Source organism: Hyperoodon ampullatus, assembly GCF_949752795.1.
Source record: "Hyperoodon ampullatus genome assembly, chromosome: 7".
Classification (NCBI taxonomy): Eukaryota; Metazoa; Chordata; class Mammalia; order Artiodactyla; family Ziphiidae; genus Hyperoodon; species Hyperoodon ampullatus.
Genome location: NC_136920.1, coordinates 87038165 through 87052222, shown reverse-complemented (window position 1 = coordinate 87052222; position 14058 = coordinate 87038165).

Below are 14058 nucleotides of genomic sequence, written 5' to 3'. Positions count from 1 at the left end.
GTAAGTTCCTCGAAGGCGAGGAAGGACCTTGAGTCTTTACCTACCACCGAGCTTGGTACATGGTAGTTACTCAATATTTGCAGAATACATAAGTAAAAGAGTTACCTGGGAATGAGCCCAAAAGGATCCAAGATATACCTGTCATTTATATATTTGTCTTTGCCCTCCTGTGAGACGGATGATGTTGCCCTTTAGTACTCTTAATAAAGATGAACTTTGTAATTGGGAGGAAAACCATACACCTTAGGTGCCTTGTGTGAAGGTTTTATGTATATCTGTTTTGAGGGTTTCACTTTCTTTTTTCATGTGCATAATGAAATGAACTCCAAATGGTTTAGATTGTACAGACTGCCTTCCCCAGATGCTAGCCCATCCGAATCCCAGGGAAGCCTTCAGTGGGGACCACGAAGTAGCAGAGAGGGGAGGGAAACCACACAGCAGAGCCCAGTGGGGTGAGAGGCAAAACTGACAAGAACAGAGGAGACGTGTCACCAGCGTTCCCTCCTGACGGTTTCCACAATGTTAGAGCTGAAGTAAAGCTGCAATTCCCCCTGAAGATTGAGATGTCCCTTTTAAAATGATCTCTCCAGTTATCACTGGGGCAGCGTGTGTCTCAAGGGTCGTTAACCTCCCACCCTCCGCCCTTCACCCTGGGCTCTGGGGGTGTCTGTCTAAGAAAGTAGCTTCCAGAGGGGGTCAGTATGCTCTCTTAGGAGCCCCCAGAGCAAATGACTGAACAGATTAGGACGGATTAGACAGATAACAATTCAGACCCTTTTACAAGCACATTTTTCACTCGACACTCAAATCCCCTTCTGTGTCCCAAGCACGCACAGCCCAGCGACTGGATAGTATTACTGAAATATCTCTGCACCAGCTGAGTGCATGGAACTGTGCAAAGCCAGATGTTCTTGTAACCCTGTTTTACTGAGTTATTTATATCCATATAATATTTGACATTTCCTGTGTTGTTAAGGAGTTGGGGGCCCTTGACGTATTTTTAAGAGAACAGTGCCGACTTTTCATTTTTTTCTTTGATGCCCAGCACCAGAAATAAGTAATATAAAGAGGGGCTATATTAAACAGATGCTTTGCTATCTCAAGTCTACCTTATTTTGATGCTTTTCATCTTAAATGATCTTCATGAACAGAAAGTTGCTAGAGTCATCTGAATATATGAATTAAGCCTATGATAAGTGCAATAAAAGTGCACGCCCATGGGACTAAAATAAGTCAGCCAATAGACAAAGAAAAAATTTCATAAATATTAAGAATATATTGGGCTTCTCTGGTGGCGCAGTGGTTAAGAATCTGCCTGCCAATGCAGGGGACACGGATTCGAGCCCTGACCCAGGAAGATCCCACATGCCATGGAGCCACTAAGCCCATGCACCACAACTACTGAGCCTGTGCTCTAGAGCCCGCGAGCCACGACTACTGAGCTCGTGTGCCACAACTACTGAAACCCGTGTGCCTAGAGCCCGTGCTCCGCAACAAGAGAAGTCACCGCAGTGAAAGGCCCGCGCACCGCAATGAAGAGTAACCCCCCATCGCTGCAACTAGAGAAAGCCCATGCGCAGCAAAGAAGACCCAACTCAGTCCAAAATAAATAAATAAATAAATAAATAAATAAATAAATAAATAAATAAATAAATTTATATTAAAAAATATATATATATAATCCACATTTCTAGGACTAAACTTTATGCAGTTTGGTACATGAAGTATATTGTCTCTGAACTTGATAGATGTGGAAAGGGCTAGTTAATATTTTTCCAAACTTAGTAAAGTATTAGCTGGAAGATTTCTCTGGCTAAATGAAATAATGGAAACTTTATAGGGTTAAAAGTATTTGGTTGATCCTACCTGGTAAGGATACTTAAACTGTACATGAAATTTGATATCATAGAAGGTAACCATTCTATTTCTTTGTTTATTGTAAGGATCCATTCACAAACTATTCTTTTTATTTTTAAGATTTCCAAATTTTTAAAGAGCTTTCTCCTTTATAGGATGTGACGGGGAGGGGTCCTGGTTTACAGTCCCATCTTGATATCTTTGACTGCTCTACCCTGAAAGCAAAAGTCATAGAAAAATAGAAGTAAGATGTGAGTTATTTAGGGTCTCTTTGGTCTTCAGAGTTGCTTTATAAACTTTTTCAAATCTCCCTACACTAGTTTTGTTTGTCTGTTTGTTTGCTTAAAATCAGCTTCCTTTCCTAAAAGCAGAGGAGGTATGAGTATATCATTGTTTGGAGAAACTTCCAGAATACATTCTGCCTTCCACTATATATCTTGTTCCTACTCATCTCACTCTGTATCCCCCCTCACTCTCTGAAGCTGAGGACCTTCCTGACAAATCAAATCCTTCCCACTAACTTAAGGAAACGAGATGCCGGGGCCTGCTGGTGCCCATCTGAGCACACGAAGCCTGACTGCTCCAATGCAGCAGTCAAATCCCTTGCAAATCCTCTAAGCTGTGCTAAGTCTCTAGTCTTCAAATAATGGACAGATTCTCTTGAAACCTATAGGTCAGGATAGGCCTCAGGGTGCAGGCTTGCTCATTTGTACCACCATTTCCCCAGACCTTTACCGTTGATGGAGACAGATTCTCCACTGAGTCCTTCCAGGGTTGCTCCGCTGCTACAATCAGGATTGGGGAGTAGTATATGGAAGGCCAGCTCTGGACCACTGACCAGGGTTCTAACTGGGTCTGCATCTCCTAGATTCTTCTGGACCCCAGTTAGCCCACTAGTCTCTGGCTCCCACGTGAAGAGCATTTTTGCTCACCTCCTGAATTCCTGATCTTTTTCTTTCTACTCATAGTCAAAACACTGCTCTTTTCCTTGAAGGAATCTCAGGATTTTTTGTTTCATTCAACATACATTGTCCATTTTTGCTTGTTTACTATTTAGCCCAGAAGCTTCTCCCTGCAGCCATTGACAACCTCTGTCCAACTCTAGAAAATCTCGCACCAGGAGACAACTTAACTCACTGGGACAACAGTCACAAACTGTTAGCTGTCGTGTTTGGGAAGATGTACAATTTTGTTCGCAGTCTTCTATAAGCCTTCAAATCCACTCACCGAGTATATTCCTGTAACAGCCTTTCCTTTTCTGAAGCATGAATTTGAGCATCAAATGCCATCTATTTTCTCAGGCTGCCTCTGATGGAAAGAAGACTCAAGGAACTTCCCTGGTGGTCCAGTGGTGAAGAATCTGCCTTCCAATGCAGGGGACGTGGGTTCAATCCCTGGTCGGGGAACTAAGATCCCATATGCCGCAGGGCAACTAAGCCCGAGTGCCACAATTACTGAGGCCGCACGCCTCAACTAGAGAGCCCGCGTGCCACAAACTACAGAGCCCACGTGCTCTGGAGCCCACGCACCACAACTAGAGAGAGAAAACCGCATGCCACAACTAGAGAGAAGCCCTCACGCTGCAACAAAAAACCCGCGTGCTGCAACAACAACAAAAGATCCCACGTGCCACAATGAAGACCCAATGCAGCCAAAAAATTTTTTCTTAATTTTAATTAAAAAAAGAAAGAAGACTCAAGTCCAAAAGATATTCCTCCAGAAAATCTAGGCTTTTCTTCAATTGATTCACCCAGTTGCAGCCTAGAGTTTATCAAACAAAGGTCCCAAGGTTTGACTTTGGGGTGGGGAAGTTCATTTCACATAAAGACTTTCACTGTCACAAGTAATACTGTGAACCTGGCACCTTCTCCAAGAAAATTGGACTGATGGATGTGGATAATTTAAGGCTATCCATCAATATTATACTAGGATTGGTAGTAGTAAAATTCCTAAATGTGAGAACCGTATGTTTAAGTCTAAAGAATGACATTTATCCAGATGATGGAGAAAAAGAATGATATAAATTCTAGAAGCATTAGAAGACATCCTTACAGAGCATCACAGATTAGCATATGAGAACTAGATGTAAATAAGAAAACATAAGCAAAGGGTCTAGCACAGTGCCTGTCTTATATTAAACACTCTGTGAATTACAGCTAGACTCAGTATGGTTATTATATCAGGCAGACTCTCATCTTCAAATAAATAAACAGAGGCACATGGAGGAAGAACTTTCCTTCTGCCAAGCCCAAGCCACCTCTCCTTACTCCTGCCCCTAATCTCTGCTCTCAAAGCAAATACTGTTTATTAGACTGGTCAGAGCAGCCACCGTTCAACCCCCAGTTCCCATCCTCTGAGCATAACATTCAGAAATGCTTCAAAAACAAACATCCAGTCACCAGATGTCCTTAACATCTGGCTAAACCCATAAAACTATCCTCTACCACAACTACCTCCTTCCTAACTCCAAAGTGTAGGGAGAACAGAAAAACTTATGAAATTTCAAATGTAGTGAAATAAGATCTTGACATTTTCATCTTTGTAATTTTTTTCTTTCTTTCTTGTGTGTCCTGACTCTCTCCTCATTATTTAGAGGAATTTACAGGCTATAAGAAAAATTTCGACTTTGATACAAGAAAATTAAAAGAAAGGAAATTCTAATAGTCTGTTCTTTTAAAAGTTCTAACCTAAGCTCCTATGAATCAACAAGGAAGGTCCTAAGTATAATGGGAAATAATGTGTATTATCATGATGTGTATAAATCAGAAGGAAAAGAGAGTGATCCTACCCTTTGCCGTAAAGAGAGTTGATGATGGGACACTGGGTTGGCAGTAGCAGAGCAAAGGTGCTGAGGTCAGGACCTTGGAACTTATCAGGGGCCGAGACAATAGGGATAAACCTGGGGGAATAAGGAAGAGGGGGGAGGAGTCAACGGAGAGACAGTCAAGCATCCTAGGAAGCTGAATGCAGGGGGTGGGGTGGAAGGGGGCTGTAGGAACTGAATGCCCAAAGACCATCCCTCTTTGTTCAAAAGGTGCATATCAGCTGACCTCAACTCTTTGGGGCAAGAGGCTTTCATCATCAGTTTCTTGCAAAAGGCCTGTGGCTCCTCCAGTAGAAGGATCCTTGACCAGCCTCCAGAATTTTGCTGACCCTGAGTGTGGGTATCAAATTGTGATCAGTCCACTCATATGGATCCCCAGAACAGGATGGGTTGCCTAACTCCTAACCAAGCAGGAATGGCATGGAAACAAGAGCTCAGCACTGGGCCCTGGGGATGTCTAGACCAGGGTCTGCCAACCTCAGCACGATTGTCAAGTGGAGCTATATGATTCTTGGTCGTGGGGGACTGTCCTGTGCTTTGAAGGATGTTTAGCAGCATCCTTGGACTCTACCCACTAGGTGTCAATAGCACATCATTGCTTCCTAGTTGTGATGGTCAAAATCCAGACATTGCCAACAGTCCCCTGTGGGAGTGAAGGGTGCAAAACTGTCTTCATTTGCAAACTACTGGTCTTGACAGTAAGGAAGCCTTCCCTTATTACATGGAATCTATACCCACCCCCAGTATTTCAGGGCAAGATATTTGTGACCAGTAAGCCACTATCTCAGACATCTCAGTAAAGTGCATTTATTTTAACAGTCTCAAAATATTTGAAGCACTCACTATTTCCATTAATACTCCAACATACACGCGTGCACACACACACACACACACACACACTTGTAGAGTGGTGGTGAAAACAACTCCAGCACAAACTACTTATTTTCCAAGTGCAATAAATAAGTACAGTAGTTAATGTCAAAGGGAAATTGTATTAACTTAAGGATTAGGGGGCAGTAACAGAAAGCTAGATAATCTCAGAATAAATGGTAAAACACTGAAAATGGGAGAAAGTCTAATACAGAATTGGGGACTGGTGGCAATTTTTGTGCAGTTGACAATTTTTTGAATTCATGCTTAGGCAAGTATCGTTATCTCCAAATACTAGTAAGCTCTCCCACTTACCAGATGTCTAATATTGAAAGACTATTAATTTTTCTAATGCTTTTTCTTCATCTGCAAAATGGAGACATAATAACATACTTTATAAGATTGCAATGCAGATTAAATGAGCTCAGTCATTAAAGCAATTAGCACAGGGCCTGATGCTTAATCATCTCTCAATAAAGTTAGCCACTATTATTTTCAGTATAATGGAATAATTGAAGAATTATCTGAAGAATGGAAGAATTGAACCAACAAAGGGTGGTAATAACGTTTTACACAGCATGTTTTGAAGCTCTGACTTATCTGATCCACACTCAGCCTTGTGACCTTGATGTAGAGATTATCACACCCCTTTAACACGGGAATCTCGCACGGAAGTTTGACTGACCTTTTGCTCCTGGGCACATAATTAGTACACGGTAGCCCAAAACTCCAGGCTAGAGCCTTGGATTCCCACCTGAGTTCTCTTTCACTGGGCCCACTCTACACCATGCTAAGAGTCTACACCCCTAGACAAGTTAGGATGATTTCAGCTAAATTGAATGGCTTGAACAATAAGGCATTTTATTTGCTTCTATAACTGGATGTCCAGAGGTTGCACAGTTTCCAAGAACATGCAATCAGGACTCTGGCTACATTTCCCTGAGATCCTCTCAAGATGCCTTGCTCTGGGCATCAGCCTTGTTCTCAGAACAGCTTCTCTCATGGTCTTAAAAAGGCCACCAACAGGGCTTCCCTGGTGGCGCAGTGGTTGGGAGTCCGCCTGCCGATGCGGGGGACACGGGTTCGTGCCCCGGTCCGGGAGGATCCCACATGCCGCGGAGCGGCTGGGCCCGTGGGCCATGGCCGCTGGGCCTGCGCGTCCGGAGCCTGTGCTCCGCAATGGGAGAGGCCGCAGCAGTGAGAGGCCCGCGTACCGCAAAACAAACAAAAAAAAAGGCCACCAACAGAAAATGAGGCAGAAAGAGAGAAAATGGTTATTTACTGTTCTTCTTTAAAATGAAAAAGAATGTTCCCAGGAGTCTTTGATATCTTTGCCTCAAACAGAATAAGGTCATATGACCACTCCTGAACCAAGCATTTCAAGGAGGGAATTGCCCTGGAGTCAAATCGTGGCCCATCCCTGGAGCTGAGGGTAGCTCCACAGTCCCTGAGAAACTCAAGCAGTGCAGGAAGGCACATGCCCATTGCCAGGATTCACTCAGGAAGGAAGGAGGAGGGACGGGGAGGCAGGTAGGCGACCATCAAGCTCTTTATGGTGCCCAAAACTTAAAGCTTCCTACTGGGGGCATCGCCAGCTTCTGCTTTCTTTGTGGCAATCATCCCCCACCCCCCAAAAAACAGTTTTAGATGAGGGACTTCCCTGGCGGTCCAGTGGTTAAGACTTTGCCTTCCACTGCAGGGGGTGTGGGTTCAATCCCTGTTTGGGGAGCTAAGATCCCACAGGTCTCACGGTCAAGAAACCAAAACATAAAACAGAAGCAGGGCTTCCCTGGTGGCTCAGTGGTTAAGAATCCTCTTGCCAATGCAGGGGACACGGGTTCGAGCCCTGGTCAGGGAAGATCCCACATGCCACCGAGCAACTAAACCCGTGCACAACAACTACTGAGCCTGCTCTCTAGAGCCCGTGAGCCACAACTACTGAGCCCACGAGCCACAACTACTGAAGCCCGCACGCCCAGAGCCAGTGCTCTGCAACAAGAAAAGCCACTGCAATGAGAAGCCCATGCACCACAACTAGAGAACGCCCACGCGCAGCAACGAAGACCCAACGCAGCCAAAAATAAATAAGTTAATTAATTAATTTGAAAAAACAGAAGCTATGTTGTAACAAATTCAATGAAGACTTTAAAAATGGTCCACATCAAAAAAAAATCTTAAAAAAAAAAGAGTGTTAGATGAATCTAATAAAACCCTCAACAAGGAAGTGAGCTTGGGGGAGAGTTCTGCGAGATTTGCAGGAATCATGTACCCCAGAAGATATCCTAGAGACATTTATCACAAACAGGAGAAGTAATAAGTCTGACGGAAGATCAGCTAAATGCATGAAATCCCCCCAAAGATGAAAATGCCATGCACTTGAATTCCAAGGACATCCCACCAACTGCTTCATGGTCTCTCCTGTCATTTAATTTGCTCCAAATAACAAAAAGCAGCTCTCCATCCTCGGTTTGTTATTTAACACGTTGCAGAGAAGTTGGCTGGCCGGCTGTTTATGAACGGTTTCTTCTCTGAATCATCGTAAATCCTTAGCAGTTCTTCCAGTGTTGGGTTTACTCTGTTTCCAGGTTTTAGCAGCAGCTGATCCACAGATATGGCCTCGTAATGGCCTGAAGATGTCCCCTGAGAATAGGGATGAGGCGCTGGGAAACCATTCCCTGTGAGCTAAGGAAAAACGGCTACTAGGAAATGCTTTCCTCATGGGTTTGGGGCTTATGTTCAATCTCGTGCTGAAAGCCGCTGTGGGGAGGAGGAGAGAGGGCTTCCAGTGCAAGCAGAGGGGAGAGAGTGTTTTCACTGGTAGAAGAGGAAAAGAGAAGGGGAGAAGCATGGAAGCGATGGGTGGCTTTTGTTGCTACGCCCGCTTCCTGAGCTGCCACCTCCTCACCCGGAGCCCACACTACAAAAGCAGCATGAACCGTCCAGGTCCCTGCAGGCCACCAGCTCCCCTGCACCGTGCCTTGCCCCTTCCTAGCACAAGACCCCAAGCCCTCACCACTCACAGCTGAGCCCTAAGAAACAATATCACTAAGAGGAAAGGCTGGCAGCCTGAGAAAGCTGAGCTTATAGTTTCAATAACTCAGCTGCCCATTAAGTTCGGACCAAACCCCCTGAAAGGACTTGTCACCACGACCCCTGCAGGACATCCACTCTTCCTAGCACTATCCACTCAACCATCATGCCTGGAGCCACAACCTCCAGAAACTCAGGCACCAACTCAAGTCTCCATGAGTAAAAACACCAAAGCTAAAGAGCATGGGGCGAGAGAGAGAAAAGAAGAGGCTACTTGTTGGTGAGATTTTTCCAACCCTCCATATTGTTGGCTTGGGGACCTGTGTGCGCAGTGGGTCTCGGACCTCGGACCAGGGTCAGGGGTACCATGGTCTCCCGGAGACGTCGCCTGCCCGGCCAGGCACAGTGGCTCCTTTTCACTTCACACATGGGCTCACTAAGTTCTGAGAGCTCAAGCCTTCTGTTTCTGTTTATTTGTCTTGCGTTGTGTTGTTTTATTAACCAGAACTTGAAAAGGAGGATTTCTTTGTTGTATTGCCATTTGGCAGAAGACTAGAGGTTACAGAAGCAAGCAGAGCCTAAACATTTTTCTTTAAAACTCGATGAAAGTTCCTTCCAGAGAGAAAAACTATATCCGATTCCCTGTCTCCCATTGAATCTCTGAAGGACTTCCCACACCTTACCTTCAAATAACAGAACCCTAGCCAAGGCAAATGGAAAAACATAAATTTTTGCACGTAAAGTAAAAAATCAGAGGGTGCAGACAGGCCTGTGTCAACAGGGTATTTTTAGCTATCAGTGAATTTTTAGAATCAAGTTGTAAGGCATGGTGCTCTCCACATGGACCCGGGGTGTGTTTCTTAGGACCTCTGCTAACCATGGCTATCCTCACCTCATTTTCAACAGTGGATAATATCCCCATTTAAAAGACTGGGAAAACAGAGGCCCAGATGGAGGGAGAGTGACTAGCATTATTTTTCAGGGATTGAACAGCAGAGATGACGATCGAGATGGGACAATTCCTTGATAACTTCACCTCTTGGGGCAGAGACTCCAACTTGCATCATTCGTCATCTCTGTTTCTCAGTATTCACTTGCTGGCTCCCTCCTTAGAATTAAACACTGCCCCTTTGTTAGGCATTACTTTCGTCTTTCTCCATCACAGACTTACTTCCTCATCTTTAAGCTCAGAAAAGAAAAAAAAAATAATAAGGGCAGAAGGATCTCTTCTGCAGGGATCTCAGAATCTCTCTCCTGGCTCCTAATAGAATGGTTTTAAAACCAAGGGTGACAGTGAACGATGGGCTCTGGCTGGGCCCTGCCCCTTATGCCAGGAGAGGAGGTGAATGAGCAGCTCAATTTTCCCTCTGTTTCCCTCAACAGTCACGGGTGGCTAAGTCTCAACGATCAAGCTGTGGCCATTAGAAGCAGGAAATGGAATCGGAGAAGAGAGACACAGACTTACCCACCATGGAGAGCTCAGGGTGCTTCAAGCTCTCCCAGGTCCCCAAAGCCCCACCGGACATGCACCTGAACAAATCTCCAGGGGACCTAGTGCACTTCCTGGACTCCTGTTAACCTGAGTCTGGGTCCCCACTCGCTGATGCTGCCCAGTCACCTTTGAGGGACTGTCCTCAGCTCCCTGAAAAACCGACTCCACAGGGTCAAGGAATGCACCAAGCTTTGGACTGTGAATCCGGTGGTGTGGTCCCAGCCTTGCCCCTAACCAAGCAAAAAAATCTGAATGCAAATTGCTTCGCTTTTGTCACCAGGGTTCATCAGCTCTGAGTACAGATCTGTAGGTAGAAGAACAGAACGCCGAGGAGGTGGTGATGGAGACAACTTTCCCAGCATCTTTCACTCAAAGGTTCTTTTCTGTGGCTAGTGCTGCCTTTGATCAAATAGTCCACGTGTGTAGAATCTGTAGGATGACACTCATCCATATAAATCATGAAGATTTGAGGCTCTATAAAGTCAGCTTTTCCTGAAATCACACAAGAGTAGTGAGAGAATAAAGGACTTTTTAAAAAAAAGTAACTAAACAGGATTGTTTATGAACTAAACTAGATGAATTTCTGAAGTCAAACAACTCACTTTTCAACTCACCAGATTGTGTGCGCACATGTGTGTGTGCTTGTAAACGGGAGAGGGCTTGCCTACATTAGTGATTAGATCAAGAATGCTATTAGATTATCATGCTGTCTGTCTGTTTAAAAATCAGTCAGCATTTAGACACTTCTACCTTTGGTTTTTCTGATAAATGACAATTTATGAATAATACATCCCTTTCATGTAGACTGATTTCAATGGAAATAATTTAGCAAATTTTTATTAGAAGTTTTTTCCAGGGATGTTGCTACATTTCAGAATAGGTACATTTTGGCAACTGCAGCCACTGAATTCTTTAGAGTTTGGTAAAACCAAAAGAATCAAAAGACAAGACACAAAATGGAATAAAATCTTTGCAAACATAAATCTGATAAAGGATGTGTGTCCAGAGTAATGAAGAACTCTCAGGTCTCAAGAGTAAGAAAAAACAATAAAATACTGGACAAAAGATCTGGAAAAGATACTTCACCAAAGAAGATATACGGATGCAAGCACACACATGAAAAGACACTCAGCCTCATTAGTCATCAGAGAAATGCAAATTACAGCCAAGTCCTGGTAGGTATTGAGAGCAAGTGGAATCCTCAGACCTGCTGGGAGGCATGCAGCCTAGCTGTCCTTCAGTAGCTGAATGGATAAACAAATCGTGGTACATTCACAAAATGAGTACTACTCAACAATGGAATACTACTACGCAATGAAAAGGAACAAGCTAGTAATTCACACAGCAACATGAAAGAATCTTAAATGCATTTTGGTGAGTGAAAGAAGCAAGACCCAGAAGCAACCTATTATATGAGTCCATTTACATGACATTGTGAAATAGGCAAAAGTCTGTGGATGGAAAGCAAATCCCAGTAATTGTAGGGGTTGAGGGTGGGAGGAAGGGCAGCACAAGGGGATTTGACGGGTGATGGATAAAGAGGTAAAGGTCAAGGTTAGGGTGATGGTGTTAGATGGTACTATGGTGATGCTCTACATTTGTGAAAAACATAGAACGGTACACCACAAAGCGTGAATGTCACTGTATGTAAATTTTAAAACTCAACCCCAATTTCAGGGGAACCCAAGATGGGATGTAGAGTGTGACAAGTGAAATTAGCTGCACTACAAAGGAAGGACATAACCACACTCAAGGGCTGAGGAAGAAACATGACCTAAGTACCTCTGGGAAACATTGCGTAGAGCAGATACTGTAAGGCTAAAAACAAAAGAACCAGGCATAAACTCAGTATTTTAGTTGGGCGAATGTTTCCTTCCAAGGGTATGAATTAGCAATTCTGAAATAACATAGGTATACTCTGGCTGAACAAATAAATAAATATATTGTAGAGAGTAGATGTCAGATTTCTCACTGTTGGAGAAAGAAATAACAAGTAAGCAAAGAAGAAATGTTAGAACGGACCCTATGGTATGGACTGGCATCTGAGGTGTCAGCATTATCTCATTTTTAAACATATGTCTGTACAGATGGTTATGGACTGTGGAGTCCATATGTTGAAGCCCTAACCCTCAATAGGACTGTAGTGGGAGATGAGGCTTTTAAGGAGGTAATTGAGGTTAAATGAGGTCTGAATGTGGGGCCCTAGTCCAATATGACTGGTGTCCTCATAAGAAGAGAGGGAGGGATGGTCATGCACACAGGGAAGGCCATGTGAGGACACAGAAAGAAGACCACCTACTGCAAGCCAAAGAGCAAGGCCTCCGAAGAAACCAGCCCCATCACCACCTTAATCCTGCACTTCCAGCCTCCAGAACTATGAGAACTGAATTTCTGATGTTTAAGCTACGCAGTCTGTGGTATTTTGTTTTGGCCACCCTAGCAGACTATGACACAAATAAAAAGATACAGAATGGAGGGTCTTCCATGATGGTCCAGTGGTTAAGACCCTGTGCTTCCATTGCAGGGGACACGGGTTTGATCCCTGGTCGGGGAACTAAGATCCCACATGCCTCATGGTGTGGCAAAAAAAAAAAAAGAAAAAGAAAGATACAGAAAGGAATACAGATACGTGTGTTTACTTAGGTTAGTGTACACACATATATTTCCTTACTCTGTCTGCTGAGAGGGCCTAGAAGCAATAGCACCTAATAGCAAGGAGCACAACCAATTGCCAGATCTCGGTTTCCAAATACCATTCTGCTCTACAAGGAACTGGGGATCCTTGGAGGAGCAGTTGATTCCAGGGCTGGGCAGGGAAAATGCAAGATAATCCTGGTGTCAGAAAGTAAGAAGATGCTAAAGGAAAAAAATCAGGAAGGATGGGATATGTCAAAAGGATGCAGGGGTCAATCTGAGAAAGTTCCCAATGGCCCAAGTGGAACAATTTGAGACAAAAACAAAATAAATGGTAGTAATGAACTACAATCCAAAGAAGAAAATAAATACCCAAGAGTCCACACTGAAGAAAGGAAGGAAGGGAGGGAGGGTGGAAGGAAGGAAGGAAGGAAGGGAGGGAGGGAGGGAGGGAGGGAGAGAAGGAGGGGAGGGAGGGAGGGAGGGAGGAAGAAATAGAGGAAGAGAGAGAAAGAAAGAAAGGGAGATAGGGGCAGGGAAGGAGGAGAAGGGACAACTCTTTCTTACAAAAATTTCCAGTTAATAACTGTAGATGAAGTGAGTGCATTCACCATTAGAGCACCACAGTAATTATGGCTCAAGGTGAAATCCAACTACAAATGCTAAAATTATTGAGCAAAAGAGTAAGGTCTCAAGGTCTCAAGGTATTTTCCTCCCCAAATACTTGTTAATCGCAAAGTGCCTTTCCCACCCTCCCTCCTAGATTCTTACTAATTGCAAAGGGGAAAAGTAGTGACTATACAGGGAAGTGTCCTGGTCAATAGCACCTTGACCAAGTGCTCAAGGTCAACATCACCAGTAATAAGACAGGTCAGTGTCATGGATCCTCCAGAATGATGAGCTGCAGGAGGCACTTCACCCCTGTGTGTTCTTCCCCCAAATACAAAACCTCAATCCAATCATGAAAAAACTTCAGACAAACCCACAGTGGGACATCCTACATAAAACCTCACCAATGCTCTTCCAAATGTCAAGATCATGGAACATAAGGAAGGACTGAGTTACTATAACAGAGGAGGTGGCTAAGGAGACCTGACAGTTGAATGCAACGTGGGTCCTGGACTGGACCCTGGAACAAAGCAAGGACACTGAAGGAAAATCGATGAAATTGGAATCATCTGTGGTTTGTGAATGGTACTGTACTGACGCTAAGTTTTTATAATCATGCCATGGCTATGTAATATGGGAACGTCAGGGGAAGGGTATGCAAACTATCTCTACTATCTTTGTGACTCTTTCTCTGAGGGTGAAGGGAAAAGAAGTGGAAGGCAACATTGGATGCTTTAAACAT